The following is a 25,575-nucleotide window of genomic DNA, read 5'->3' on the forward strand; positions in this document are numbered from 1 at the left end:
GCGTTAAAATTTAGAAAAACTCATTAAAATGGGACGCTCAGTTTTGAAAGAATACAAATATTAACATACTAGTAGGGACCCCTGCGATGCATGGGACTTGTTAAGTTGAAGATATACAATAGAAACATGTAAAAGTATGTAATTGTTTTATATAAGAATTAATAATCATCTATATTTTATATATTACTTTTAATAATTTTTTTTATAATACAAAAATAACAATAATTAATTTTAGATAGGGTTATTTATCAAACTTAGGGTTGGCAATTTTCTCCATTTTCCTAATTCCCATGGGGATTTCCCTGAATGGAGTGGGGATGGGGATGGAGATGGGGAAATTTTCATCACCATTGGTGGGATAGTGTAGGGATGGGGAGAGCACTCCCTGCCCCACGTGGACTCCGATCCCCGTCCCATGGGATCCTTGCTAATATATATTTATATATCTTCACATATGTCTATATGTTAATATTTTAAAAATATGGTTGAATATTGTTGAATCTTTTCTAATAGGACTATGAATTTTAATTATTTTATTTTTTATTTTTAAATAAAATAAAAAACAAAAACATAATGGTTGACATTATAAAGAATCACGGGGAGCGGGGATCCTGTGCAGACGGGGATGGGAATAACTTTGTCCCCATTAGCGAGGATGGGGACAGGGACGTGGATAGAGAGAGGCTCCTCGTCCCCGCCCCATCTGTTTCCATTTCAAATCAATCCCAACTCAAATAGGTTGGATCAGTTTTGCTTTAGCCATTTGTAAATTGACTAAAATCGAACAACCTGACCATAGGTATATTAATATTTTTGTAATATGTGAAAGTGGAAAATTCCAATATTTCTTAGGCTAAAATAGTTTATGTCATAAATTTATTTTTTAAATAATGCCATTGTAATTTTTTAAAATTTAAACTTAATTTTTAAATTTTATTTTTTAAGTTTAAATTTTTGAACTAACTGACCAAATCGAAAATAAACCCAAACCGATATAACCTGAGTGACCAACCCCTAACTCGACTAGGTCGATTTGGTTGGCCAAACAACTTATAATTGAACCGAACTGACCCGTGAACAATAGTTTAATCTCTAATAATTATTAAAAATTTATAGCTAAAATTCATAATAAATTAAATTTTATAAAGCTAATTAATAGTAGTTTAAACTCCAATAATTATTGAAAATTTTCTACTAAATAATAAAAGAAAAATATATTTATACATAATTATTGAAAATATATTTATCACAAAAAATAATAAATAATTACTGAAATACAATAGATATTAATTTTAGTATAGATAAATACATAATAAATAGATATTAATTTTTTAAAATATTATTAATAAAAAAAAATTTTTTTGAAAGTTATTTTCTAGAATTATTAATTGGTATAAATGAAATTAGTTATTTACAATTGATGAGGGCAGATTTGACCCTCTAGTGGAATTGTGACACGTGGCACCTTGTGACAACTAGGCAAACACCCAACCAACAAACTTACGAAGTTGGTGACCCACCCGAGCACCAGTTTGGCCGATCTGGTGTGACCTGCGCGCGGCCTGGCGCGCGGCCTACGCGACCTGCGCGCGATCAGCGTGACCTGCGCACGGCCTAGCATGCGGCCTGCGCGACCTGGGCGACCTGGACCAGCCTAGCACATGATCCGTCCAAGCCGCCCATAAAACGCCCACCGATAAACTCGGCGGCATACATACCCCACGAGCTCGGTAGCTCACCAGGGAGCTCGCCAAAGAGCCTGGCAGCTCGGCAGAGCTCGCCACAGGGAGTTCTCCCCCAGGGAGTTCGCCCCCCAAGCAGTTCGCCCCCAGACAGCTCGCTATAGGCAACTCGCCACTTGTAGAGAAGTTCAGTACAGGAGTAGTTTGGCGTATCGCATGAAGATCTCCTACTTGACGACCTGGCCTAGACACTGACCCGCCGACTGACACAGACGCTAACTTGATGACCTAGCCTAGACACTGACCCGCCGGCTGACACAGGCGCCGACCTGACAACCTGGCCCAGACACCGACTTGCCGACTGACCCCAGGCGCCGCCCTAACAACCCGGCTCAGGCGTCGACCTGGCCGCCTGACACAAGCGCCAGCCTGACGACCTCGAGGAGTTCACCACCGTACCCCGGTTCTGACAGGATGTGACGAGTCTTACCGTTTGGAGGCTTTTCACCGACCTAACCCGCGAGGACTCCAGTATATAAAGACCTCACCCCCCAAAGGGGAGGGGGATGAAAAAAGGGAAGTAATCCCTATTCTCTAGCTCTCTCGTTTCTCCAATATTATTTTCAAAGCTCTCTACATTCAGAGTGCTAACTTAAGCGTCGGAGAGCCCCGACCGGGAAAATACCCCTGGGACCTCTAATTCAGTTCTCGTAGGTCCCTCAGCTCCCCCCACCTACAAAGAGGAGGAAAAGATGGAGTTCTTGCAGGTCCCTCAGCTCCCACTACCTACAAAGGAAAGGAGACCACCTCATGCTGAGGGCAGTCGGATTGTGCCGCCCTAGGGAGCTCCACCATTCTCTAAGTCATCGGCCGCCTAGTAGGGAGTTTGCCACCAGGTAGCTCTCCGCCAGGCAGTTCACCACCAAGCAGTTCGCCACCAGGCAGTTCGCCACCAGGGAGCTCGCCACCAGGCAGCTCGCCACCAGGCAGTTCACCACCAGGTAGTTCACCACCAGTCAGTTTGCCACCAGGGAGCTCACCACCCGGCAGTTTGCCACCAGACAGTTCGCCATTGGCCAGTTCGCCACCAGGCAGTTCGCCCCTAGGCAGTTCTCCACCAAGCAGTTCGCCAGTAGGCAGTTCACCACCAAGTAGCTCATCACTAAGGCATGCCACCACTGAGTCAAATAACGAGGTACTTAGCCAAAAAATTTTACATCACAAAACATTGGTACGTGGCTAAAAACGGTTACATCAACAATATTATTTATTTATTGAAATAATATCATTATTTAAATTTTAAAATATTAATTACATGTTGAATTTAATAATCTATAAAATTGTAGTACTATTAATACATAATTATGTTATTTTAACTATTTAAAATCTAGTTATGTTAAATATTTAGTTATTTAAAATATTTAGTTATTTAATTAAATATTTAAAATATTAATCTATTTATTATATTTGAAAGTTATTTCGTAACTATTTAATATATATTATTAATTGATTTAAAATATTACTGTTAATATTTTGTTATTTAAGATATTTAGTTATTGAAATATTTAAGTAATATTACATTTTTAATGTTAGCTTTTTATTATTTGAATAACATTTAGATTAATAATCTAAAAAATTGTAATTTATTTTGTTTGTAAAAATATATAATTATTAATAATATGTATATTGTTAAATCGATTATAATTATTTTTGTCTTTTTAATAAATATTTTAAAGTTATTATATAATTTTGTTGGAATATTTAAATAATTCTTAAATTTTTTAATTCACACTTTCTTTAGATAGATGTAGATAAAAAGTGGGGGGAGAAGATAAATAAGAATTGGAGATAATTTAGGAGAGAAAATCTCTACAAAATTAGAAATAACTTAGGAGAAAGTTGGGGATAGTGGGGGAGGTTGTTTAGGAGAAATTTTAGGGTATTAGATTATATAGGTTGTTAGAACGTGTGTGTGTGTGGGGGGGTGGGGAGGGAGAGAGAGAGAGATTCTAGGATGTTTTTTTAGGGAAAATATAGTTTCTAATTGGTAGTTTTAAAAAGGGTTCAACTATGATATGGAAAAGATATGATATCTGAAAAACAACTGACCAATAAATTGGAATCATAAACATGGTAGAGAATAAGGTGTTATTTATCAAAATTCATGGGAGGGTTTTGATTGGTCAAAACTCTTTCCATATCATATATTTTCTGTATCATAGTTTAAAATTACATGGATTAAAAAATTAAAAAATTTGAAAAAAAGGAAAAATTTTCTACACTTCCTTGTTTTAATATATATATATATATATATAAACAAAATAATACAAATACAAGATTTTGTTCTCTACATATTTGTATTTATACTCTTTTTAAATTGACCCTAAAAAAAGATAAATAAAGAGTAGTGGAAAATCAATTCAAATATTATATTAATGAAAAATTAAATAATCTATAATTCGATTAAGTAAAAAATGAATTATAATCTGCAATTAATTGTGTAATTGGACCCAGACCAGAACCCATTGGAAATTAAGTTAGAAATATTGCTTAATTAGTACGAATATGCCAAGTTTGAATTGGAGGTATAGAAAGGGATGTGGGATCCAAAGCAAAATTATTTCTATACTACTAACTAAGTACTCATGTGTCAGAGAGAGAGAGAGGGGAGGGGGTTCTTCAATGTTGAATGTTAATTAAGTTTTGGTTATCTAGATTAAATAAATAAATAATTAATTAATTAAAGATTAATAATGTAATTTGCATTAAGCACAGGGAACATGCATGCCCACACCGCAAGAAAAGGTTTTTGGGTATCATCAATATTAATTAATGGCTTATATTTGTACTAGCACAGACCATATATGTAGGATGCGTTGAATGAGGCTTTTCATTTCACTGGATCGAACAAGCGACTAATTGTTGTTAACCCTACAACCCAACAACCAGAGGTTCTACATTCTACTTCTCTACGTTATCATATTTACTTCTCCGGATTTTACATCAGCCCCCATGGGGGGCCACAACGTCTTACAGTACATCTCAGTCCTGAGAACATCTCCCGATGATGTCCCATCATTTTTTGTACTTATTGTTTTTAGCCCTACAACCAAACAATCAGAGGTTTTACATTCTACTTCCCTGTATCATCATATTAACTTCCCCAGAGTTCACACCAGCCCTCACAAGGGAGTGCCTACAATGTTCCATAGTGCATCCTAGCCCTGTATTGAGAATATCTCTCAATGATATCTCATCATTTTTTTGTATTATTATATACATAGCTGAGATGTGCTGTGGGACGTGGGGCGCCCCCTTGTGGGGAGGTGGGGCTGATTGAACCATAGTGGTTTTTTTCTTTGACAGGTAAAAGCAAAATATATTAAATCTGGAGAACAAACTACAAAGTTTTGTACAGGGGAAGAAAGAAAGGATAATGAGGAAGTAAAATTATTTCCTGCGACAGATTCGTCGTTTAAGTGTATTGATCACTAACTGAGAGTGAGCAGATAATCGGATTGAATTTGTCCATTTGACGAGAATGTAGAAGTCCTTGATAAATAGCAAAAGGTTCTGTCTCTTCCACTGATTGAACCATAGTGGTTGAAAACCTGTAGTTTCGTATTACAGTTGCTTTTCTCGCATTCGGAACATGGTGGCACACTTTCTGGATTTTCACCACGTACAACTTATGATATTCCTGTGTGGAGCCTACCTTGGAACGCTAAAATCCACATCCCAAAAGCTCTTCCAAACGGGCACTTAGTCAGGTCCAGATCGAGCTGCTGAACTAAAATGTACAACAAGCTATAAACCATCTATAGGTTGTAGAGTAGAAACTAGAAAGGCATTTGATACATATGTTTGTCAATTGTGACAATGTTATCATAAGCATATAATAAGATAATAACAACACTATTCTCTATATGAGGAGATTTCTAAGATTATAAATTGAATGCCGGAGTTTACAAACATGATAAATAAAGTTATAGGAGATTGAATCATATATACTTCTTTATTAAGCACTTAATGAATGAGGGCATTTTTTTGTTGCATGTTTAATTGTTATTGGTTTTTAGTATGGTTGCATTTGTTTGTGGTGTAAAGTCAGTGATAATGCATGATCTGAGCTCTCCTATCTGGCAGAGGCTACACTCCTAACTGGCGCCGGACAAGATACCTGCGAGGAAGAAGGTGAAGGATTACCGGGGAGCTCTCCCGGTGGGAACACTCCGATGTTTAAGTCAGAACTTGGTGGAGAGCTGAGAAAGAGAGAGTTGCAAAGAAATAAGCTAAGAGTGGAGATGCGCAATTTGCAATTACCTTTGTTCTTTGGGGGTCGGAGCTCTTATATAGCGGTGGCCTGTCAAATCAGGCATAATCGCCTCTGATTCTCTACCGCAACCATTGCTTGCCAGGGCTGCGCAGGTAACTATGCAAAGTACGGCCCTGCCAAGCGGGGGACACCTCTCAAGGTTGACAGGCACAACGCCGCCTAGCGAGAGACGTAGGTGCAGGGCTCCTGGTTTGACAAGTACAGTTGTCAGACATGAGATCTTCTTGTGATACGTCGAGCTTCCGCGAGTTGCCTTGCACCGAGCTACCCTGTGCCGGGCTGCAGGTTTCGTATCGAGGTGCTTCTACCTGAGGTGGCCTACTTAGGTTTGAGCAAGAATAAATTCTCTTAGGAGGCTCCCGAGCTCATCTCGAAGAGCCTTGAGCTCGGGAGATTCCTATCTTGAGAGAACCTTAGCTCGGGACACTTCCTTGGAAGAATCTTAGCTCGAGGTGTTCCCTTCTTGAGGTGGAGCTCGGGGGCTCCTTATTGAGGAGGAGCTCGGGGGCTCCTTTACTTGGGAGGATCTTAGGACTCCATACTTGGAGGGACCTCGAGGCGCTCCCCCCTTGGGAGAGAGCTCGGGGTAATCGGAGTGTCATATGGTACCGAGCTGCCACGCTGGATCTTGGTGGACTGGTCGCACTGATTTGTCACTTATGCTAAGTCACGTCCATGTGTCCTCTTATGATGATGTCGGGTCAAATCACCCTCCATCAATTGCCCCCCACTCCCCAAGCCAGGGGTCCTGACCTAGTGTGGGGAGTTCACGACGTGACGGGTGGATTTGCCCCGAAGTCTAGGCTACCTCGTCAAAATTTGTCGGTTGGACCAGTTCGCTGTTCGGCTCAATCAAGGATAACCCAAGTCGCATACAGTTCACGCGTGGACACCACACAATCTATAGACTCTGCGGATGTCAAAAAATGTGCAAAACTGATTTCACCTCGGGGGTCGCGTAGCCCGCTATAAATAGGGGGGGGTGTCATTTTCTCCCCCATACGTTCATAGCACTCGACTTGAGGTCGTGTCTAAGGTCTTCAGCTCGGGTTCTCCAATTCGTCTCTTTTCCCGGCTCGATTGCTTTTTCTTTGGTGGGTCTCCCTAGCTCCTTCTTTTAGTTCATTTCCAGTCTTTTCAGTTTCGTAGTTAACTTCCCTCAGTTTAATTCAGTCCGTAGCTATGTCAGACCATAGCTCCGACAGTCTCTTAGACGAGCCCGAGGTAGGTGCCCCAGCTCAAGCAAATAGTCTCTTAGATGAGCTTGAGGTGGGTACCTCGTGTCAAGTAGGTTCCTCTGAAGCACACTCCACCTACGAGGTGCGGAAGACCTCGGGTAACCCAACATCCACCTCTAATCGAGGTCGGACACCAAATAAGTTTGGTCCTTCTACCATGACGGTAGACAGGCTTAGGAGCCTGATAGCCCGTCACAGCCTTCCTAGGGAGTACACCTACCTTCTTCTTGTGGGCGACTTCCCTTGGGAACACGGTCATGATGAGATCATGATTTTCGGGGAACAACTCAAGGCCGAACTATGCCTTCTACTGCACCCCCTAATTGTTGAAGTGTTAAATCACTTCGATGTAACCACAGATCAACTCCACCCGAACTCTGTCCGGAATGTGGTCGGTACAATTTCTCTCTGCTTCAACTACGCCCTTCCTCTTGAACTTGACATTTTCTCTTCTATCTTGTCGATAAAGAAGAATGCATCTAGCATTCTCCCTGAGCACAAGCGGACCTACTACCTGTCCCCCCGCCCAGGCTTCAAGTTGTTACATAAGCTTCCCAGTAAAGTCCTTGCTTGGAAACGGGACTACTTTGTAGTTTGTAACTCTGTGGGGTGGCCCTTCCCTACTCACTAGAGGGTGGCCATTCAAGACTCCGACATTAGGCTGGATAGGGATACAAGCGAGATACTTCAGTCTTGGGCGGAGCTCGGCTTCGACTACACGGACTACCTCGCCGAGAACAAGCTCATCGAGGCCGGTCTGAGTTCCGGTAGGTTGCCTTATGTAGAGTTAGTATTTTTCTTCAGTAGCTAGTTTCTACTTCTTGGAGCATTACTGACGTCGAACTCTGTTGCAGGTCCTATGGAGTGATTTAGTGTAGAAAAATTCTTTGGAAAGATGAAGGGGAGAAAGAAGCGAGCTGCAAAGAGAGCTCGCATTGAATCTCCATGGGCTTCTATTCCTGAGCGTGAGCTGCCTGTTGATACTCCGGTGATTAACTTGGAGGAGTTGGAGAACCTTCCACCTCGGGGGCCTAAGGCGGCTACGGAGCCCGTTCCCGAGACTTCGGAGCCCACGCCCGAGGCCACTGTAGAGCCCGCTACCGTCACTACCTCAGGGAGTGAAGGAACAACTCAGAGCATCCTGAACCTACAATGCAGCCTTCGGAAGAGCAAAGGGTTGCGTATCCCGAAGAGGTCTCTGAATGGGCCGAGCTACTGCCTGCTCAGCTCGGAGCTCAAGCGGCTACCCACTCCATGGTGGTAAGTCTCGTTGTACTTCTAACTTATGCAATTGTTGCTTTACTGGTTCTAACTGACACTCTTTTGGCAGGTGAACTCCGCCGTGCACGCCCTGACCCTCCAATCAGAGAAGTACTTGAAGTGAGCTTGGGCTGCCTTGGATTCAGCCCGCACAGCTCACACCGATCTGAAGCTAGCTTGTGGTCAAATCCATCAGTTGGAGGGCGATGTGCTAGCTCTGAGGTCAGAGAAGGAGGAGTGGTTGCGCGAGAGGGAGGAGCTGCTGCGCAAGGTGGAGAACCTTGAGGCAAATAAGGGGACTCTAAAGCGCCAAGTATAGAACCTCGAAGCCGATGTCAAGGAGTGAACTGACATCCTTCTTGGCGCTATGGAGGAGGCCAAGGTCAAGCCATCCAAAACTACATCATGTTGAAGGAGTTTGACGGGGTGATGGTGGATGCCTACCGCAAAGGCTTCAAGCTCAGTCGGTGGTTGATAAAACATGAGTTCCCACAACTCGATGTGAGCATCATCACCACCTCACGAATCACAGAGGAGATAGCCCGTCAAGCCACCGAAGACCTGGACTCTGAAGAGGAGGGTGACGAAGACATTGGGGAGGCGCTATCGACCAGGCTGGCACTTCTATGGAGGCCCCAGGCGAGTTCCCCAAGTAGTTCGAACGGTCCTTGTACTTTGAACTTGCGAGCTTAGTTTTTCCTTCTCCTTTTGTAAAACTTTTTTGTAATGAAATACATTTTGTAATGAAAATACACTTTTTTCCAAGTGTTGTGCAATTTTTACCCCAAACTGTTGGGTTATCGAGCTAAGTACCCAAAGTGGAGGTTTCTCGATTGTTGTTACCCCAGACTATCTCCCAGTACTTAGTAGGGGTAACTTTACGATGTACACCGAGGTGAGCAACATAGTAGGGTATATGCCCGAACTATCTGCACCCAGGCTACTTAAGTTGACATCGGTTGTCCCTAACAGGTTCAACCAAATGTATGCCGGGGCGAGCTATGCATCATAGGGTTCACACCCGAGCTACCTGCACCTTAGGCATTACCAATACTTAGCCTACGCCGATGAGGCAACTAGGTCTTATACGGTGCCGAGGTCTTTCGTTAGCTCAGCGCTTTAGCCCCTAGGCTGGGGGAGTGACTTATAGTCTACTCTCCTAGAGTTCACCCATGCCGAATAGGTGACTGGGCGCCGAGGTCCTTAGCTCGGCGTTTTGGCCCTTAGGCTGGGGGAGCGACTTAATAGTCCACTCCTCTGGAGTTCGCCCATGCTGAAGAGGCGACTGGGCACTGAGGTCCTTAGCTCGACTTTTTGGCCCTTAGGCTGGGGGAGCGACTTAATAGTCCACTCCCTTGGAGTTCAGTAATTACAGGTAATACTGCCTCAGGTTGACAATATTCCATGCTCGAGGTACCTGCTTCCCTTCTAGGGTTTCGAGCTCATACGTTCCTTCCCCGAGCACCCGCTTTACTCGGTAGGGTCCTTCCCAATTTGGCCTATGCTTACCAACACCGGGCTCAGGTACCATGACTTACCGAAGGACCAGGTCTCCAACGTGGAGGTTCCGCTTCTTGACCCTGGCATAATAGTACCGAGCTACTCTTTGTTGGTAGGCCGCGGTCCTAATGTATGCGAGGTCCCGTACTTCGTCAAGTAGGTCGAGGTTGGTGCGTAGCTCGTTCCCATTTGTCTCATCATCGTACACTTCCAGACATAGCGTGGGGACCTCGATCTCGGCTGGGATGACTGCCTCGGTGCTGTAAGTGAGGTTGAAGGGGGTCTCGTCTATTGAGGTCTTCACCGTGGTTCGGTAAGCCCATAGTACACTGGGCAACTCGTCTACCCACAGCCCCTTAGCTCGGTCTAGGCGCACCTTCAATTCGCGGAGAATGACTCTGTTTGTGGCCTCCGCTTGACCATTTTCTTGAGGGTGCACCATCGAGGTAAAATTTTGTTGCATTCCCATATCTTTGTACCAGTTCTAGAATTTAATGTCATCGAACTGTTTGCCGTTGTCAGAGATAAGTACTCGGGGTAGTCTGAAGAAGTTCTGGAATTTAATGTGATTGTATTCTTCTAGAAGAAGTTCTATACATTCCGCACTGTGATCGTTGTGAGAGGTTCGACCTCCACCCACTTAGTGAAATAATCAACTGCTACCACTAAGAACTTCCTCTGTCCTATCGCTGGTGGAAATAGTCCAAGTATATCAATTCCCCATTGTGCAAAGGGCCATGGGCTAGTGAGGTACTTTAGGTTGACAGCGGACTGGTGGTGGATGTTGGTGTGCTTCTGACATTTGTCACACTTTCTGATGAACTCAATCGCATCTGCTTTCAATGTTGGCCAATAGTATCCCTGTCGTAGTGCTTTCTGGGCGAGGTCCCTGCCCCCCAAGTGTCCACCGCATAGGCCCTCATGAGCTCGGCCTCGGAAGGTCGCAAGCAGTATAGATAGAGGAGCGTGTAAGATGTTTGGTACAACCATTTGTCTATTATGACGTATTTGGCTGCCTGACGCTCTACCCTTTTGGTAGCATTACAATCTGCAGGAAAGGTCCCATGCAGCAGAAAGCTCACGAGTGGATCGATCCAGCTTGGCTTTACTTGTATGACAAGATCGACTTCCTTTGCCCCCCGAGAATGCTAGGCCGAGGCAAGTTCTCTATGTACACGGTTCTCATGGTATTATCACTTGTGCGGGCTAACCGGGACAGGGCGTCGGCCTCAGCGTTCTTAGATCTCAAGATTTGCTTGATGAAGTGGGACTGGAAGTTGAGCAGAGCCTCTCTTACTTTGGCTAAGTAGGCAACCATGGTTGGCTCGTGAGCTTCATATTAACCTGTGACTTGGTTGACGACAAGATGGGAGTCACTGCAGATGATGATGTGCTTGGCTTTCACTTCATTTGCTAGAGCCAGCTCAGCTATTAACGCCTCGTACTTTACTTCATTGTTGGATACAACAAACTCAAAGCGTAGCGCATACTCCAGTTTCACACCGCTTGGCCCGTATCGAACAATTCCATCCCTACTGTCCTACTGATTTGACGAGCCATCCACGTGAAGGATCCAGGGCTCCTCATCCCAGTTCGGGTTTAATCTAACTAGGAGAGAAGCCACACTAGCTGTTCCCTCGCGGTGCTTGGGCTCGTTCGGCCTAGGGACTTCGGTGTTGAAAGTACATTCTGCGACAAAGTTGGCCAAGGCTTGGGCCTTGATGGTAGTTCGTGGCTTGTACTGGATGTCATACTCATTGAGCTCGATGGCCCACTTCGTCAACCTACCAGAGACCTCAGGCTTGAGTAAAACTTGCCTTAGAGGCTTATTGGTAAGAACAACAATAGTATGGGCTTGGAAGTACGGACGAAGCTTCCGAGCTACAACAACTAAAGCATACGCCAACTTTTCGATCTCTAGATACCTCGTCTCTACCCCCTGCAACACTTTGCTAATATAGTAGATAGGCCGTTGGACCTGATCTACCTCTTTTATTAGTACCGAGCTGACTACCTCATCACTTGCGGAGAGGTATAGCTCCAAAGTATCTCCCACCTTGTGTTGGGTCAAGGTTGGGATGCGGGCGAGGTACTTTTTGAGCTCGTCGAAGGTGAGCTGACAATCTTCGGTCCATTCGAAGCCTTTGCTTTTAATTGCCTTGAAGAAAGGCAGGCAGCAATCTGCCGATTTGGACATGAAGTGGCTCAGGGCAGCTATGCGGCCATTCAACCTCTGAACCTCCTTCAATTTTCGGGGTGGTCTCATATCTAAGACTGCCTTAATTTTTTTAGGGTTAGCCTTAATGCCACGTTGGTTGACGATGTAACCTAGGAATTCACCTGAGGTGACACCGAAAATGCACTTGTGCGGGTTTAATTTCATGTTAAATTTACGCAAGATTTCAAAGACAAAATGTAAGTCTTTTATTAAATCACTTGAAAACTGAGTTTTGACGACCATGTCGTCTACATAGCATTCTACTTTCTTGCCGATCAACGGCTCAAACAATTTGTTTACAAGTCTTTGGAATGTTGCTCCGACATTTTTCAGCCCAAAGGGCATGACCTTGTAGCAATACAGGCCTAGCTCGGTTATGAAGGTTGTTTTTTCTTCATCAGTAGGGTTCATTCTAATCTAGTTGTAGCCTAAATAGGCATCCAAGAAGCTCAGCAACTCATGCCCTGAGGTCGCATCCACCAAACGGTCGATTCTAGGGAGTGGGAAGCAATCCTTCGGGCAGGCCCGGTTTAGGTCGGTATAATCGACGCATATACACCATTTACCATTAGCCTTTTTTACCAGAACAGGGTTGGCCACCCAACTTGGGTAATGGACTTCCCTGATAAAATCAACTACAAGGAGCTTCCTGACCTCCTCATCAAATACTCTCCAACGCTCTAGGGCTAGGTTGCGTTTCTTTTGTCTAACGGGCCTAACTACAGGATCAATGTTCAGTTTGTGAGTGATGATGCTAGGGTCTATGCCAGACATCTCTGCCGTGGACCATGCAAAAACATCTAAATTTCTAACTAAGAAACTTACCAATTGAGATCGCAGAGGCTCCTCGACCGAAGCGTTGATCTGGAGTGTCCGAGCTGGGTCCTCTGTTGAAGTTGGCATAGAAATAGTCTCTTCCGTAGGTGCAGCTCGCTCTTCGCAATGCTCCACAGGTCGCTCTAGCTCGAGGTCGTTTGCCAGCTTGGCTTTTCCTTTGAGAATGGCGGCGTAGCACTTGTGAGACTCGAGCTGATCGCCTCGCGCTACCCCAACTCCAAAGTCCGTGGGGAACTTCATTGCCAAATAATAGGTGGAGACCACCGCACGTAAAGCATGGGTGATGGGCCGACCTATTATGGCATTGTACGGGGAGGGAGTTGCGGCCACCAAAAAGTTGTGGTTGAGCCTCACTATGCTAGGCCAGGTGCCGATCTCCATAGGTACAGTGATTCTCCCCAAGGGCCTGACTTCCTCTCCACTGAAGCCCACCAGGGGAGTACTTGTGGGCTTGAGGTCGCTCTCTTGGAGCTGAAGCTTGTCGAACGCGGCTTTGAAGAGGATGTTTGCTGAGCTGCTGGAGTCAACGAGGATACGCTTCACCTCGAAATCATTGATCCTTATCTTCACGACGAGCACGCCATCGTGGGGGTAGAGAACTCCGCGCACGTCGTCCTCGGTGAAGAAGATCAGTTCCTCCATCCTTGGTCGCTTTGGGGGGTTTTGCTCTTCCCTTCCAATCTCACGAGCTGAGGCCTGAGCTGCGGCCGAGGTGCAACCTACGACAATCGATCCTCCAGTAATCATGTGTATGATCCCTCGAACTGGCCTTTCTTCAAGGGGTTGCTTTTGCGGCTGCTCGCCTTGTCTGCTACTAGACTCAAGAGCATCTCTTCCTTGCTCCCCCTGCCGTCCTATTTTATTATCATTTTGTACAAAATTTCTTAAGTATCCGCGACAGATGAGTTCTTCTATCTCATCGTGGAGGTTCTTACAACTTTCGGTACTATGACCGTGATCTTTATGAAAATTACAATATAAATTTTTACTTTTAACACTCGGGTCCCCTCTCACTGAGGTGGCAACTTCACGTACGAGGCGTCCTTGATTGCCATGAGGATCTCGGCCCGCTTTTGCGTTCAGAGGTGTATAGTCGGTCATTTCTGCTGGAGGAGCTCGGAAAGGCTGATCTGGTCTTCCTCCCCGAACTGGGTCTTTCTTCTTCTTATTGTGCCCATGGGTCGAGAACTCAACTTCTCTTTTCCTCTTTTCAAGCAAACTTTTATTCTTATGGTTAATCTCTTCCTTCGTCCCTATGAACTGATCCGCGAGCTTGAGGAACTCGATTACAGTCTTAGGCCGGTTGACAACTACATGCCACTTGAACTCCTTGTGTTTTATGCCTCTCTTGGCTGTTGTGAGCCGCACTACGGGGTCCAGGTCGGGTATCTATAGATAAGCGTCATTAAACCACTTGATGTAGCTGCGGATAGACTCCCCTTCCCCCTAGACTATGCAGATGAGACTTTCTTGGGTTCTCGGGCATCTTTTTCTGGTGACAAAGTGGGAGGTGAAGACCTACACGAACTATGCCCAACTTTTTATTATCCCAGGCGCGAGGTTCCTGTACCACATGCGGGCTACAACTTTGAAGGTGGTAGAGAAGGCCACGCACATGCAGGACTCGGTTGCCCTTGCCAAGTGCATCTGCGACTGAAAGGCATCCACGTGATCATTCGGGTCGAACGATCCATCATACTTGTCTAGGGTAGGTACTTTGAAGTCCTTGGGCATTGGAACGACCAAGAGTTCAGGAGACAGAGGGGATGGTACAGAGTGGAGCGGAGTGGTTTTCACTTCGTCCGAGCTTACCTTTTCTTTTCCTTTGAGTTCAGGCAGGTGGTGTGTTGTAGTTCGGCAAGCTCGGCAATGTCTTTGTTGCTTCTTTGCGGGCTCTGCATTGGTGCTGCTCACTTTTGTGTTGTCAAGAACGGTTCTTGCAGGGAGTGGCTCGGACTGCTGACGGTGACTGTGGATCGGTCCTTGTCTGGAGTTCGCAGCCAAGATCTTGAATCGGTTCTCAACGAGCGGGACAATGAACTCAGAAATTTGAGGTGATGCGGGTTTGGGAGGCTAAGAGTCCCCCGACTTGACCGTGCACAAAGAGCTGGGTGTGACTGGATTCTCCCTCCTGTCGCGTGACGAGATCTGGCTCCTGGGAGGATTCTGGGCCTGGGAGGTCTCTCCCCGGCGAGAGGGGCATTCATTCCGGCGGCGAGGCTTAGTCTGCTGCGAGGCCGGATGTCGTGGTGGAATCGACGGCTGGTTCAGAGGCAATAGGGGGAATTACTGATGATACTGTTGCTGGTAGACATGGTATAGAGCTTGATGCTGGTACAACTGAAGCTGTTGGACTTGCTGCACTTGAGCTTGTATGGCTCACATGCAATGCATCAGATCTTCAAGCTGGTTTGGTCCAGCTACTAGGGAAAGAGAGGGCTCAGTGAAAGTGGTTCCTACCACGGAGGGGAGCGGAGCGCTCACCAGTGCCATGATCTGAGGCACGTTTAGTGTCGGGACCCCATCCACAGAGAGAGGAAGGGTGAACTGTTCAACACACACTGTAGGGAGCTGAGGTTTAGGGGGAGTGTTCATGCTTGAGTTGCGCCTGGCGTTGCTAGAGGAAGCCATGGATACTTAAGTTGTAGAATTTGGTGGAAGAAGGCTTTTCGAAGCGGATCCCACAAACGGTGCCAATTGATGGTGTGCGATCTAAGCACTCCTAGCTGGCAAAGGCTGCGCTCCTAGCTGGCGCCAGACAAGATACCTGCGAGGAAGAAGGTGAAGGATTCCCGGAGAGCTCTCCCGACGGGAACACTCCGATGCTTAAGTCAGTACCTGGTGGAGAGCTGAGAAAGAGAGAGTTGCAGAAAATTAAGCTAAGAGTGGAGATGCACAATTTGCAATTACCTTTGTTCTTTGGGGGCCGGAGCTCTTATATAGCGGTGGCCTGTCAAATCAGGCATAACCGCCTTTGATTCTCTGCCGCAACCATTACTTGCTCGGGATAATCGGAGTGTCATCTAGTACTGAGCTGCCACGTTGGATCTTGGCAGACTGGTCGCACTGAGTTGTCACTTATGCTGAGTCACGTCCATGTGTCCTCTTATGATGAGGTTGGGTCAAATCACCCTCCATCAGTTAGGATGGATGTAAATTTGCACTCTGGTCCGATTTTTCTATTGTATTTGATAGTGGTCTTTTTATACATCATAAATTGATGTGTAATTTTGTTTTAGAAAATTTTTACATCAATAATCAGTATTAGACACTGATTTTTTCAATGTAAAACTTTCCTTTCTTCTCTTCTTCAATGATCCTGGTAAACCATCGCCTCTCTATTCCACCGGTATAAAAGTGTATTTACACCTTAAGCAAACACACCTATAGAGTAAAATGTGGTTAATGAGTCTTAACAATTGGACTAAAAGTTACATCAAAATGAATGCCCTTTTGTTGAGTATAACCTTTAGCAACAATACAAGCTTTAAAATATTCAATAAAGCTATCTACTTGTTCCCTAAGCTTAAAATTCCAACGAGAAAGATGATAAGAAACAAAGAAACAGTTAAAATTCAATTTGAACGCATTGTAAAGAGGCGACTTTTGGTCTTCCATTGATAATTTGCCCAAATATCACCATCGAACAAAGCTTTTTCTTGCCCTTTCCCACGTTTTCTTTTAATCTCACTTTCCTGCCATTTTTACAGCTACTTTTTACTCTCTCTCTCTCACTTTCTCATCCCTAGACTTCCTTTCTATGTAAACCTCGTAGTCAAATCGAAGGGAAGAATAGTGTAGAGCAAAAGTTTTTGGAATCACCTTTCATTCTACTAATTATTCTTTGTCAATTGGGTTTGAGGGTCCCAGCTTTCATCCGTGAAGGATGGTCTATCTCACTCTGAATTTCCTACTCACTTTTCCTATCCCCTCTCTACTCTTCGTGAATTGGAGCCGCACATCTCTATTATGAATTGAGAGATGTGCGGCTGCAATTCACGGCGGGTAGAGAGTGAGTAGGAAATTTGGGCTCGATCGAGTCCGGATCACCTGTCCACGAGAAATCTATCCACACCTACTCACAATACACTACCCCCCATGAATTAGGAACATCTCCCCCTGCATAATACTATCAGAGGATGAGATGTTCTCTATGTGTGGCTCTGATAAACGTGGGCAGAATTCTTGTGGGAAGGAGATCCGGACTCGGCTTGGTCTATCTCCAAAGAGTTGGTTTAAGAAATACCTAGCACACGCTATCCTTGAAAATGACAAATGAGAAGAACGGCATATATGTCAAATGAAAATAAATTTTTCAACAAAGGGGAATCCCCATCTATTTTTTAAAACATGATATTGATCCAAACCATTCCATGTTTTTAACTGAACCTAATTTTTGAAAAGCTTCTCTGTTTGAAAAGCTTCAATATGCTAAGCATGGCATGCAATGAATGGAGGACCAAAAATGGCTCTTTTTTTCAGTGCATCCGCATCAAACTTTCTCATAGGCTCCCGTTCAGAAATAGTGCAAATACAGAGACTATTTTGTACTATGTCATCGCCAAATTAGCATTTAGCCCATCATAATGATCCGTATGCATAGATACTCATAAAAACTGCCCTTTATATGTGTGCCTACTGTTGGGGGAAGTTTTATTTTCCCCCAACGATTAGGCATTTATTCACGGTTTTATTGATGTGACGCTTAATTGCACGGCCAATTTATCATAAACAGATGACATTATTACTTTTCTCTGTTTTGAAGACAAATCAATTACAAACGTTTAATTAATACAGAAAGCTCTAACAAATACTTATTATATAATTGCAAAGTGGGTCCATCTTTTGTAGTCAAATTGCATATCATGAACAAATTAAATATTATTATATGCACGTAATTAGTAAAATAAACTGAAAATGGATTTGACATTGCATATCACGAACAAAATGCTAATAAATTGATATAATAAAATAGTGGAGCTTGAAAAGCGAATTGACCCAGTTGCAAAATGGAGTCATAGGTTTTGGTTCACATTGAAGACCATATCATCATCATTTGATTGCTCATTCATATGCTTACAACCCAATTCATCTTTGTTGTTTATGTCAAAGAAAATTTAATTCCAATGGAAGTGCTTTTGAATTTTGATCAAATATTATATTGTAAACTCGCCTGTCTGTCTCAATCCAGAGAAGTGCCTTATTGTGAAACATATGAATTTTATAAATGGTTTCTTTAAGCCATCGTGAGAGTCCCTATCTGCTATAAATTTTCCGTCTTTCTGGTTTCCAATCAGCCATTAACAGATGTTCAGAGATATCTTATGGCTCTGCACTGTTCTCAAACGAACTCAGCCATGTATCATCAGTTTATTGGAGGAACGACCATAAGATTATTTTTTCTATAAATATATTTCAAGTTTTCATGCATGTGACGATATGAGCGCTGGCAACTTTAGACTGTTTTCTTATTTTTTTTTAATTTTTTATTTGACAACTTTATACTGGGCTACCTGAGTTACCTGAGTTACTAATTTTTTTTTGGGATTAAGTTAAACAAGTACCCTTACCTTATATTCTCTTTATCTCTCTCTTCTCTTCTTCCTATCACTCTTAATCTACTATGCATGTCACATCACCCACTCACTAACTCTCAATTCCATAACTGAAACGTAAAATCAGTAGCCTTGATTGAAGTAACGAGATGGAAAGGTGTTCTTGAAAATAACTTTCAATTTCAAAACTTAACGTAAATAGGTTGGGCTAGGCGCAGCCGTTTTCTTGCTGGGCGCGGTAGCGCCAAACTATACACCAAGGTGGCTTGGCATGCTTCGGCGAACACTCGGCCCACCGGGCGAACATGCCGGGCTCCGGCTCCGCGCACCTGCTGACACCTTTCGAAGCACTTTCTAGTGTAAACCGAAGCAAGCAACGGAATGGCGCGAAAGCCGTTGCGCGGCATTTTCTTGCTGTGTCACGAGTCTATAAGCCTTTCTCATTTCAGTGATAGCTTCAGTAGGAGCCTTTAGTATTTTGATTAGAGTAGGGGTCAACAAGGTTGAAACTTCCAGAAAAAAACTTCGAATTGGGAGGGCGATCCTCCCGGTGAACTGACCGTACCCCAAACCGACACAGGTGAACAAGTAGAGTATACAAGGGCGCTTGAGGGAACCATGTCGAAGGAACTCGGCAAAATGACCCCGTAACTTCGGGAGAAGGGGTGCTCTCCTATCTTTTGATTAGGAAAGCGGCACTAAATCGCCCTTTTGTTTTTCCATTCGTATTCCATCTACGTAGAGAGAGTCAAGCAACTGGTTTTGTTCTGTGGGGTTTAGCTAAGCCGTACGTGGAAAGGTGATCTTGAGCAAATTCTAAATTGCCCATCTATTCAAACCAGTGATTTTTTTTTTCTGTATTTTGGAGTCATTGGAGTGATCAAATTGCAACTATAATGACAAACCATCTAGGAGATTTCTTCTTTCTCTCGACGTTTGAAACCGGTTTTTTTTTTTTATCCACTTCTCTGTTCATCTTTTCTTGCTCTGTTTTCACTTCTCAACAGACAACGATTTGTTTTTTGTCATAGTATTTGTGTAGCAACAAGTGTATCGGTTCTAAATTTTGGGAAGCATATTAGCAGTTCTCTCATCCTTCGAAATACGTCTACGGAGTTCTTAACATTAGAAAGAGGTATATTTTCATCATCTTTATTGTTTTTTTTTCTTTTTTACGGTGAATGCTAGCAGTTGTTCTATGATGGTTATTTGTTGGGTAGAGAAGACATGCAAATGGTTATATCGGGTTGGGCTAAGTTGAAACCCGAACATTTTTCTTTTCTTTTTTTTTTTTTCTTTGAATGGCCTATCGAAATCCAAATTGTTACTCTTTTTGAAAGGCCTATCAAATTAGTTATAAATTTATAATACTAAAATTTTCGTATTACATTGCTATCGGGTCGGATTAATCAATATTTTGTGCTGACGATGATTTGCAACTAGGATTCCATGATTTGGATCACCTCGGCAATACGAGGATCGTTTTCAATCATCTTGATCCGGTTCCTGAGACGGTTGCACAATTATTGATGGATTAAGAAGATGATACTAGAGGCTCCAGATTCGACCCTCACCCATCTAACACCCGATTCCCAAAACGTCTATAATTAATTACTATACAAATTACTAAATAATCGGATTATTATTCATTAAATTTTGGTAGATTAATTAACTAAAAACGAATTGGAAATTGTTGTTAACATTAAATAATTAAACCAACTATTGTAATTTGCTGAAAATTACTGTATAAATTTCTATAAATTATTAGTAATTATTAATTACCAATTCAGAAAATTATTATTTATTTTTAAAATATTATTAGTTATTAACAATCACTAAATTTAAATATTTGTAAATGTTTTGGTAATTTTTACACAACAATTTTGGTAATTATTAAAATAGTCAATTTTGGTAATTATTAAATTAGTTAAATTTTCTCTTATTAATAAATTAAATTAATTTTGGTAATTAACTTCATTTGATAATTTTTTGTAATACTGTTAATTGGAAAATTTAATTACTGATAATTACTTGCTGAAAGTTATTGATTTTGATGATTTAATTTAGGAAAATTTTCAAAATTAATTATTGAAATAAATAATTACTGATAAATGAACAATTAATTAAAATATTAATAAATACCAATTTAATAATTAAAAATTGTGAGTAGTTTTCATTGGAAATTTATTCAAATAAATATAAAATTTGTTTTATATTTTCAATAGTTTAGGTCAATTTATTAATATTTAATGATATTATCAGATAATAATTAAATTTTTTCAACAATGATTTAGTTGAAAATTAATTTCAATAAATATAAATTTATTTTTTACAATTTTTGTAATTTTTATATTTACTATAATTTTTTATCATAATTAGTGATTTTGGTAATTTAATTACTAACTATTACTACTTTTGGTAATTTAATTTAATGAAAGGTAAATCATAAAATTAATAATTTTGACAATTATTGGACACAACATTTATAATTTCCATGATTATTGGAAATTTAGAACTATATTTATGGGTTCGGGGGATGACCCCCTATAGGAATTGAAATGAATGGGTTCGAGGCAGGAATCATAGTCCCTATCCCGATCACTATCGAGGAGAAATTTTAGCCTCCACCCTAGTCCCCAGTGGAGATGGGTTTCCCATCGGGGACCTAAATCCTTGAAATTTTTTAATTAAAAGTTTGATTTTAGAAAAATATTTATTTAAAAAAGAGGAAAAAGTTAAAATGCAAATAATATTTTAAATATATTTTGATATGTATCATAAATAATATTGTATATTTAATATAATACATAAATATATATAATTAGGGTTGGGGACCTTGGGGTGGGCTGTGGACTTCACTCCTCGTCCCCACCTGGTTGGGGACATTGGGTACCTAACGGGGATGGGGAAAATTTCCACCCCTACTCCTAGGTTGTATAGCCCCAAGGAGTAATAAGTTTTAAGCCCTATAAGCCCTAACATCTTTTCCCCATGCATTGCATGGGGCCCACAAGTGTATATATATAAGGATGAAAAAAATGGAATCTAATTGTAACCTTTGCCTTTTTCCTTTGAAATTATAGGAATGCAACATAAAGACAACTTTCCTTATGTAATTGACTTGTAATTGCCTCTATGTTATTCGAAAATTATAAGATTAGTACATATAAGACAAACATTCCAACTTGTAATTATGGCATTTGAAAATTACATGACCACCACGTATAAGACAAACCTTCTAACTTGTAATTGCCTCTATGGTATTTGAAAATTACAAGACTACCACATATAAGACAAACCTTCCAATTTAATTGAATCTATGATATTTGAAAATTACAGGGGTGCCATATATAATTATTTACGATTATGCTATCCTATAAAATAAAATGCCATCCTTCTTCTCTCTCACCTAATTCTCTCTCTCCTCCTATTTTTTATCTCAACTTTTATTTATTTATTTATTTATTTTTTATTATTATCTAAGCATTTTTTTTTATTTTTTTATTTTTATGATTATGCCATCTTATGAAATAAAATTCCATCCCTCTTCTGTATCATCTATTTCTCTTTCCTCTTATTCTTTATCTCAACTTTTATTTATTTATTTATTTATTTATTTGTATTATTATCTAAGCATTTGTTTATTTAATAAAAGTAAATAAATTATTTATAAATTAGTAAAATAAATGAGATTTGACATTGAGAGAAAGATTTTCATAGACATTTAATTATTTATTTATATAAAAATAATTTACTAACAAATTATTCTCTCCCCTTGAGCCCAATATTTTGGGCTATCAATAGGTAGGTTTGAGCCCAATATTTATGAGGCGGGCCAAAATATAAGTGGAATGGGGGGCCATGGCTTCCTTGGGTCCCCTTGGCTCCACCCCTAGGGTTGGGATTAAACCTATTCACAAGTCACGTCGGGATTTGCCTTTATATCAATAGAACATATTCAAGTCCAAGTCTGAGCATGACCGAACCATTGGGCCTAGATCTTTAGCCCAAGCCCGATCCCCATATAAAGCCCAAAGCTCGACCAAGAAATTGAGAAAAAAAGATTTGTATTCTTTATTTAACAACAAAATTGATTTACTTATATTAAATTGACTTCAAATGAGAAAATTTTAATTAATTAATTATTATTTTATTTTATTAAATTAAATATATTATTATCCATAAATTTTTATTTATTTAATTTAACTTGTCAATGAGTCGGGTTTGGTTCTAGATTACTTGAACCAGTCAATAATAAATGAATATTTACTTATTTATTTTATTAAATTAAATAATTGATTTATTTATTTTACAAAATTAAATAGATTATTATCCATAGATTTCTACTTATTTAATTTACAAACTATTTAATTAATTAATAGTTTATTTTACTAAAAAATTATTTTTCTCTCTACCCGAGCCTAATAATTTAGGGCTATCAATAGGTTAGGTGTAGGACGAGTAGGGGTGGAACTAGGAATTTTTTTATGAGGAAGCCAAAATCTAAGTGGATTGAGGGTAGAGGGAATAAATATGGATGACCATTAGGGGGGGGGGGCATAACCATTGGGGTAGGGAGTGTGGGAGGGGAAAATATACATGATTGGGTGGGATTTACTAGGCCATGACTCCTTGGGGTTCCCTCGGCTCAGCTCCTAGGGTTGGGATTAAACCAATTTGTAGGCCACACTAGGCTTTTTCTTTATATCAATAGAACATATTCAAGCTTAAGCTTAAGCATGACCAAACCATCAAGCCTAGATCTTGAGCTTGAGTCCAACCCCCATATAAAGCTTGAAGCTTGACCAAGAAATTGAGAAAAAATATTTGTATTCCTTATTTAACAACAAAATTGATTTATTTATATTAAATTGACCTCAAAAGTGAAAATTTTATTTATTTATTTGTTGTTTTATTTTATTAAATTAAATATATTATTATCCGTATATTTTTATTTATTTAACTCAACATGCGCCCAATATTTGGGGTTGTTAATGGGTTAGGTTTGGTTCTAGATAACTTGGACCAAACATGTCCCAATAAAAAATGAAAATTTACTTATTTATTTTATTACTTTAAATAATTGATTTATTTATTTTACAAAATTAAGTAAATTATTATCCATGGATTTCTATTTATTTAATTTACTAAATTATTTAATTAATTAATAGTTTATTTTACTAACAAATTATTTCTCTTTCTCCCTGAACCTAATAATTTAGGGCTATCAATAGGTTAGGTTTGTGTTGGGTAGGGGAATAAATATGGATGGCCATTGGGTGTGGGGAGGCAACTATTGGGGTGGGGAATGGGGGAGCGGGGAAATATAGATGAAGAGTGGGGATTTATTGGGCCATAGGGAGACCATTGCTCCTTGGGGTCCTCTTGTTGCTACCCCTGGGGTTGGGATTAAACCTATTCATAGGCCATGCTAGGTTTTGCCTTTATATCAACGAAACATATTTAGGCCCAAGCCTGAGCATGACCGAACCATTGGGCTTAGATCTTGAGACTAAGCCTGACCCCATATAAAGCCCAAAGCCCAACTAGGAATTTGAGAAGAAAGATTTGTATTCTTTATTTAACAAAAATAATTGATTTATTTATATTAAATTGACTTCAAAACTGAATTTTTTATTTACTTATTGTTTTATTTTATTAAATTAAATATATTATTTTCCATAAATTTCTACTTATTTTAACTAAATCTTTTTCCTAAAAACTTTTAAATAAAAAATTTACCTTTTGCAAATTCATTTTTTCCTATACAATAATTTAGATTTTACAAGCCCTACAACACTCCATTAGTATATAAATATTATCTAATTGATGTAGGAGTATTCAACTAACCCGCAGATCTTAACACGTGGCGTCGGTCGGATGCATCTCGACCATCCTGTGGACCTTGACACATGGCATCGAGTAGACGTATCCTGACCACCCATCACCAACCACTGCCAACCACCACTACCTACTCCCAACTACCCCTCCTCTCAAGCAACTCCAACTATAAAAGAGGGCTCCCACATTGAGGTAAATACACACTGGAACTTAAGCTCTAAGTCTCCTCTCTTACTTGGTCCGACCCCCCATAACTCTCAACAAACTTGACCATCGGAGGCTTCACCCCTAGGATAACTCCCAGGCCCTCTGGCATACTTCTTCTCTTAGCAAGTTGGACCTGTCGGCCTTGGATGCTAGAAATTACCTTGTTGCCCTCTACTCCACATTTGGCACCAACAATTGGTGTCATCTGTGGGAACATGTCTTCAAAACTTTCCCTTAAGAAAAAAACTAATCTAATTTAATCAACTAGCATCCCTGAAATGGCTAACAAGCAAGACCCTATCCCTGACTTCTGAAACTTAGCCACAATCGAGCAGTTCAACTTGAACCAGCAATTAGACAACATAGGGCATCCAGTAGGAAGCCACCCACATGGTAGCCACCTTGCCAGAAGACATGGACAATATGGAGGGCGATCCACCCACACCCCGCTAAGGCAACGCTTGGGACCCAGAAGGGGCTAACCCCTCATATTCAAACAACAATAGTCAATAGGCTTGCGAGCCCCATTCCAAGACCCCTTAGCTCTCCGGCCGAGGGGCCGACCCCGTAGGATGCTATGCCGATCACAAGAATCAAGACCATCAGCATCATCACGCTACGACCAGCTAGGATGATGGTGGGCGCTCAAGCCACCATAATCCCCCTTCGGGGGCAAGAGGCCGACGCCACGCCTCTCCCGCACTAGTCTTTGACCTCTGTGACCTCCTCAATGATTGTTGGCATTCGAGAACTCTAGGAACATGGCCGGTTAATGCTTTATATGAGAGGACTAGGATCATTTCGATGCAACAATGTCCTACATCGACTAGCGCTTCAGAGACACTCAAGCACAAATTGGTGCCCTTTAGGACCAACTTTAGTAGGTAAAGGAGGGCCAAGG

Source organism: Nelumbo lutea, chromosome 6 (assembly GCF_056320005.1).
Source record: "Nelumbo lutea isolate HS-2025 chromosome 6, American lotus-T2T, whole genome shotgun sequence".
Classification (NCBI taxonomy): Eukaryota; Viridiplantae; Streptophyta; class Magnoliopsida; order Proteales; family Nelumbonaceae; genus Nelumbo; species Nelumbo lutea.